The 7,378-nt window shown below is 41.7% G+C and overlaps 1 pseudogene; it reads right to left on the minus strand.

Annotated features, from left to right (window-relative positions):
• Positions 1-912: 912 nt before the first annotated feature.
• Positions 913-1,186, minus strand: LOC117076335 (annotated as a pseudogene).
• Between the last annotated feature and the right edge of the window lie 6,192 nt (positions 1,187-7,378).

Raw genomic sequence — 7,378 nt, forward strand, 5'->3', positions numbered from 1 at the left:
AAATGAAAATGGCAGAATTTATCTGAAGATCCATAATCTAGAAATGGAACCATTGTTCTTTTGACAGGTGCCATCTAGTACCTCTGTCCTAATACCTCTGTCCTACCAAAAGGGAAGTATCAACTCCTCCTCCTTTTCTAGGCATCACTGGAAAGTCCAGATTGCCTGACACACTGGTAACCAATGACTGGGGGTCAGGTGCCAACAGATGTCTGGGGCTTAAGGGAGTTAATCTCTGCTGAAAGATGGAAAGGGAGAAGGCCGGGAGCGGTGGCTCACGCCTGTAATCTCAGCACTTTGGGAGGCTGAGGTGGGCGGATCACGAGGTCAGGAGATCGAGATCATCCTGGCTAACACGATGAAACCCCATCTCTACTAAAAATACAAAAAATTAGCCAGGCGTGGTGGCGGGCGCCTGTAGTCCCAGCTACTTGGGAGGCTGAGGCAGGAGAATGGTGTAACTCAGGAGGCGGAGCTTGCAGTGAGCCAAGATAACGTCACTGCACTCCAGCCTGGGCATCAGAGCAATATTCTGTCTCAAAAAAAAAAAAAAAAAAAAAGGAAACGGAGAAGAGGACATAAAAACGAATTTGTTTTTCCATACCACAAGGCTTTTGTACCAAGAGGCCACGTGTATCAAAGTCAGGGAATCCTTCCTCCTGGGAGCCAAGAGGAAGTCTCTCAAAACTAGAAGGGAAAGGTGTTTTGCTCACATCAATCCAGCTTTGGAGGCATTCTACTAGGGGCATATGCCCCTTCCCCGCAAAACAACAATGAAGTGTTCTGTATGCTAACAACATAGCTTAAAAAAAAAAGTAAAACACAATTCTGCATTTTTATAAAACTTGATAAAAAATAGTATTTCAAACTATACAGCCACCAGAAGTACACAGTTATCAAAAATGCAGACACTCACTTGGCATCTGCAGCACCTTTAGCTTTCTGTGCCCGCTCTGTTTGGCATCTCCATTTTCTGCAGGGTTATTCCCCTCCTTGCCAGCATCAGCTTTTCCCTTTTTCCCTTTGGTTACCTTCTCTCCCTTATTTGCAGGGGCCTTTTTAGGCTTGGGCTCTGGCTTTGGAGGAGCAAGTTCAGCAGACAACCTCACAGACCTTCTCTATGGCTTGTCCTTCACCTTTTAGCTTTATCTCTTTTAGCATCCCCTTCAGCATTTCTCTTGGGCATGGTGGCAGGGGTGACAGCGGTGCGACATAGGTACTGGGCACGGGATGCAGCGGCGTGCAGGCTTTGGTGGGTCCAGGGATGGTTCTCACCTCTTCTTCTTCACACTGCTTGCCAGGACTCTTTCAACACTACACACGACTGTGAGATAATTTCATAATTCCATAAGAAAAAGGAACTCTCACCCATTTTTAAAGTTTAGTGTTTGTGTGTGGATGTCTGTGTGTATATAGATATAGATAGATAGATGATAGATGATAGATAGGTAGATAGATAGATAGATAGATAGACAGATAGATATGCATACATATAACCACTCTGGAGAGAATGTATATAGGTACATAAACACTAATTGATTGAATAAAGTTGTTTGGATCAAGAGATGATTAGATGGAAAACTATCTATGACATGTTAAGAGAAAAAAAGCAGGTTATAAAACAGCATATGTAAAGCTTTTTTTTTTTTTTTTTTTGCATGTGTGTGAAAAGTAGCTATATAAATGTATATCAGAAAGACTACAATGAGGCCAGGTACAGTGGCTCATGCTTGTGGTCCCAACACTTTGGGAGGCCGAGGGAGGAGGATCATTTGAGGCCAGGAGTTGGAGACCAGTCTGGGCAGAATGACAAAACCTTGTCTCTAAAAAATAAAAAAAAGTAACCAGATGTGGTGGTGCATGCTTGTAGTCCTAGCTACTCGGGAGGCTGGGGTGGGAGGATCCCTTGAACCCAGAAGACGGAGGCTGCAGTGAGCCATGATTGTACCACTGCATTCCAGCTTGGGTGAAAAAATGACTCTGTCTCATTTAAAAAAAAAAAAAAAAAAAGGACGGGGAGAGAGAGAGAAAGAAAGAACAAATGAACTAACAGACTACACTGAGATAGCAAAAACTTCTCAAACAAGCAGTGATTTTCTATGGAGGGAAAATAGATGATTTTTTTCTTCTTACTTATTTGTATTTTCAAACAATCATGTCATCTTTAGAATAAGATAAAGTTCTTTAAAAAAGACTTGTGGAAAGAAAAAATTCAAGTTATGAAAACATGGGGTAGTAATTATTAATTACACTAGTAAATCTCTATGCTTAAGGGACTAGAAAGTGACTTAAATATAGGCATAAATAAGATAGTATGTATGTATTTATTTATTTATTTTCAAACGAGTCTCTCTCTGTCACTCAGGTTGGAGTGCAGTGGCACAATCTCGGCTCACTGCAACCTCTGCCTCTTGGGTTCAAGTGATTCTCCTGCCTCAGCCTCCCAAGTAGACCACAACTGCCCAAGAACATTGTATTTATATTTCATTTCAGACCCTGGAACAGGAAATGTTTAAGAAGTAAACTATTTAGCTAGATCAGTCTGTATATACTGAAGGAATCCTGTATCATGATGCATGCTATTACTTAAGAAAAGCTATTAACTGAGGAGTAATATACTAAACGAAATCCAGTGCATACAACTCTCATATAAAAATAAACTTACTTTTAAAAAATAAAAACTGGTCCTTCTCTCTCCAAAATAATTCAAGGTTTGAATTGAGTAAGTTGCTATTAATAGCTATAATATGTTCTGACTAGAAACCATCAGCAACCATAGGGAGTAAGGAAAATTGTAATATGTGTTGATGAAGAAGATACTGGGAAACAGTCACTCACACTCACATGCTACTGGTGTGAATATATTTTCACCACTCTGAAGAGTAATCTGGTAATATTCACCAAAAGCTTTATTTGACATGACAGGGCAAGGTGGCTCACACTTGTAATCCCAGCACTTTTGGGAGGCCGAGGCGGGAGGATCACTTGAGTCTAGAAGTTCAAGACCAGCCTGGGCAACATGGTAAAACTCCATCTCTACTAACAAAATACAAAAAATTAGCTGAGCATGGTGGCACACGCCAGTATTCCCAACCACTCTAAGGGCTGAGGCAGGAGGATCACTTGAGCCTGGAAGTCGAGGCTGCTGTGAGCACTGACTGTGCCACTGTACTACAGCCTGCGTGACAGAGTGAGGTCCTGTCAAAAAAAAAAAAAAAAAGGAAGGAAAAAAAAACAAACACAAAGAGCTTTAACATTGTGTGTCATTACAATCAACATTTCAATTTCTGTGAACTTATCCTACGAAATATACAAGAATGTGAACAAAACAATAGGGATGTTTATAGCATTGTTTATGATATTGAGCAATACGAAATAGCTTAAATGTTCCATAAAAGAGAACTTGTTGGCCGGGCGTGGTGGCTCAAGCCTGTAATCCCAGCACTTTGGGAGGCCGAGACGGGCGGATCACGAGGTCAGGAGATCAAGACCATCCTGGCTAACACAGTGAAACCCCGTCTCTACTAAAAACTACAAAAAACTAGCCGGGCGAGGTGGCGGCGCTTGTAGTCCCAGCTACCCGGGAGGCTGAGGCAGGAGAAAGGCGTGAACCCGGGAGGCGGAGCTTGCAGTGAGCTGAGATCCAGCCATAGCACTCCAGCCTGGGTGACAGAGTGAGACTCCGTCTCAAAAAAAAAAAAAAAAGAACTTGTTGCTTTTGAGCTTGAATTATACTAATGATATAGTAGACTATGCAGCCATTAATAAGAATTTGTGCATGAATGAATCTAATAAACCCAATGTTGAACAAAAGAAGCCATGCACAAAAGAGTATATACTACATGTCATTTGTATGGGGTTCAAAACCAGGCAAAAATAACTAGTGGTTAACTTTGGGAGAGCCTCATGACGGGAAGTAGGCAAAGAGGGCTTCTGGAGTCCTGCAGATGTTCCATTTCTTGGTCTCAGGCTGATACATGGGCATGTTCGCTTTGTGAGTGTTTGTCAAGCTCTACACTGATAATTGTTTACTTTTCTGCATGTCTGCTATACTTCAATAACATTTACCAGAAGAAAGGTTGTAAGGTATATTAATAACATGGAAAGATGTTCAGCACATATTAGTGAAGTAAAACATATAAAATGAGACTGGGCACGGTGGCTCATGTCTGTAATCCCAGCACTTTGGGAGGAGGCGGGAGAATCACTTGAGCCCGGGAATTCAAGACTAGCCTGGGAGGCATAGTGAGATCCTGCCTCTACAAAAAAATTTTAAAAATTATCTACATGTGGTGGGGCACACCTATAGTACCAGCTGCTCAGGAGGCTGAGGTGGGAGGACTGCTGAGTCCAGGATGTCAAGGCTGCAGTGAGCTATGACTGTGCCACAACACTCCAGGCTGGGGAATGGAGCAAGACCATGTTTCTCAAACAAAACAAACAAAAAATTTCTCTCTCTCTAAATATAATACACACACACACACACACACACACACACACACATATACACATACATATGTATATGTGTTATGTAGAAAAATAAATGGATAGATGTTGGATATTCACAAAGTGTCACTGGTAGACATCTCTGAGTGATGGGATAATAGGTGATTTTTATTTTTAATATTTTTCTAAAATTGTTACAATAAATGTATATTCATTTTATTTTATTATTTTATTTTTAATTATTTATTTATTGTTGAGATGGAGTTTCACTCTTGTCACCCAGGCTGGAGTGCAATGGCACGTTCTCGGCTCACTGCAACCTCCACCTCCTGGATTCAAGCCATTCTCCTCCTTCAGTCTCCCGAGTAGCTGGAATTATAGGCGCCCGCCACCATGCCTGGTTAATTTTTTTGTATTTTTGGTAGAGACAGGGTTTCACCATGTTAGCCATGCTGGTCTTGAACTCCTGACCTCAGGTGATCCACCCACCTTGGCCTCCCAAAGTGCTGAGATTACAGGCATGAACCACTGCACCCGACCCTATATATTCATTTTAAAAGAGACAAGCATTACAGTATCATCGTGAAAATGAAAGTATATATACATTTGCTAAAATAGAGACCAGAGTTAATTAGAATATGCAAATAGTGAGGACCTAAAGAAAGAGCTGACTGAGATCAGTTAGGATTAAACAACCTGACTTTTTACGAAGCCTTGATTCAAAAATAGAACACTTTTAATTCTACAGGTACGTGACATGTGGCTTCACAACGACTGTAGGATGTGAAAATTCTATGACCCTACTAGTTCACTAGGTGATACAAAGCAGTCTGGATCTTAGTTGTCCTGTCTGTAGAATGGGTGTAATAATAGCTTGTCTGCATTTTCCCAGAGGTCTTTTGGGGAAAAAGATGTAATGATACAGGAATAGCTTTGAAGTTTGCAGAGATGCTGGTTCAAGGTATCATTATAAGGGCAGTTTATAAAAAAATGTGAGATTAGATGCTACTTGAAATCATATTGTGAGTTTTGTGAAACTATACTTTACCCTTAAGAAGCACCTATTCATTAAGAAGATTTTAGTTCTGGCACCGTGGCTTGTGTCTATAATCCTAGTTATTCAGGAGGCTGTGGTGGAAGGATTGCTTGAGCCTGGAAGTTGAAGGAGAAAGAAGAAAGAAGCAGCAGAGGGAGAGGGGAAGTGGTAGGCAGAGTGAGGAGAAGGAGAGGGAGAATATTTTAAGATAAGACTATTCATTCTTCTAACTTTTATACAAGAACATGAAAAAATTAAATTTTTTTTTTTTTTTTTTTTTATAGAGACAAGGTTTTACTCTTACCCAGGCTGGTCTCAAACTCCTGGGCTCAAATAATCCTCCCACCTTGGCCTCCCAAAGTGATGGGATTATAGGCACAAGCCACTGTGCCAGGCCACAAAACATTGTTATAAAGAAAAGATGAACAGAAAATTACCTTTTATTTTCAACTTAGGAAAAATAGAACCATTTTACAGATCTAAATTGTTACTATTATTATTACTGTTTTTTTTTGAGACAGTCTCTGTCGCCCAGGCTGGAGTGCAGTGGCACGATCTATGCTCACTGCAAACTCTGCCTCCTGGGTTCAAACCATTCTCCTGCCTCAGCCTCTCAAATACTTGGGATTATAGGCGCTCACCACCATGCTTGGCTAATTTTTATATTTTTAGTAGAGACGGGATTTCACCATGTTGGCCAGGCTGGACTCGAACTCCTGAGCTCAAGTGATCTGCCCGTCTCTGCCTCCCAAAGTGCTGGGAGTACATACAGGCCTTAGCCACTGTGCTTACCCACAGATATGAATTATTTTAAAAAATTGGATGATAGCACTAACTTTTTTTTTTTTTTGAGACGGAGTCTTGCTCTGTTGCCCAGGCTGGAGTGCGGTGGCCGGATCTCAGCTCACTGCAAGCTCCGCCTCCTGGGTTCACGCCATTCTCCTGCCTCAGCCTCCAGAGGAGCTGGGACTACAGGCGCTCGCCACCTCGCCCGGCTAGTTTTTTGTATTTTTTAGTAGAGACGGGGTTTCACCGTGTTAGCCAGGATGGTCTCGATCTCCTGACCTCGTGATCCGCCCGTCTCGGCCTCCCAAAGTGCTGGGATTACAGGCTTGAGCCACGGCGCCCGGCCGATAGCACTAATTTTTAAGTTCTTGTGATCAACTGAATGTTTCCTACTGGGAAGAGAAATAAAGATGAGCCCTTCACTCTGGAGAACTCATTTGCTTCAGCTGTTGTTAAGAGTCCTGTGTATCTCCTTATTGTTAATTGTCTTTGAGACACGCAGTCAAGGATAGGCTAGATAAGTGATAAAGAACTGATAGTTAAAAACAAAACAAGGATGGGCGCAGTGGCTCACGTCTGTAATCCCAGCACTGTGGAAGGCCGAGGTGGGTGGATCACTTGAGGTCAGGAGTTCCAGACCAGTCTGGCCAACATGGCGAAACCCCGTCTCTACTAAAAATACAAAAAAAAAAAAAAAAAAAAATTAGCTGGGCGTGGTGGAGTGCACCTATAATCCCAGCTACTTAGGAGCTTGAACCGAGAAGGCGGAGGTTGCAGTGAGCCAAGATTGCATCATCGCACTCCAGCCGGGGAGACAGAGCGAGACTTGGTCTCAAAAAAAAAGCAAAAAAACAAAACAAAACAGAAAAAAAACGAAAAACAAAACAAAACCTAGAACTTTTCCTCTTTCCTATTGCCTTATCTTAGGGACTTGGTATTGACATGTACTTAATATTTTACAATGACTTCTGCTTACAACTACTGCTTTTGTTTTGCCATATAGTGTATCTGAGGATTGTTTGTCCACAATTTAACCTACTAGTTAATTGTATATAATAGTTTTGATGCAGTAGAGGCTCCTGACCCTCAATAAGTTAGCTATGATTATCT

Source organism: Trachypithecus francoisi, unplaced genomic scaffold (assembly GCF_009764315.1).
Source record: "Trachypithecus francoisi isolate TF-2019V2 unplaced genomic scaffold, Tfra_2.0 Lachesis_group0, whole genome shotgun sequence".
NCBI lineage: Eukaryota > Metazoa > Chordata > Mammalia > Primates > Cercopithecidae > Trachypithecus > Trachypithecus francoisi.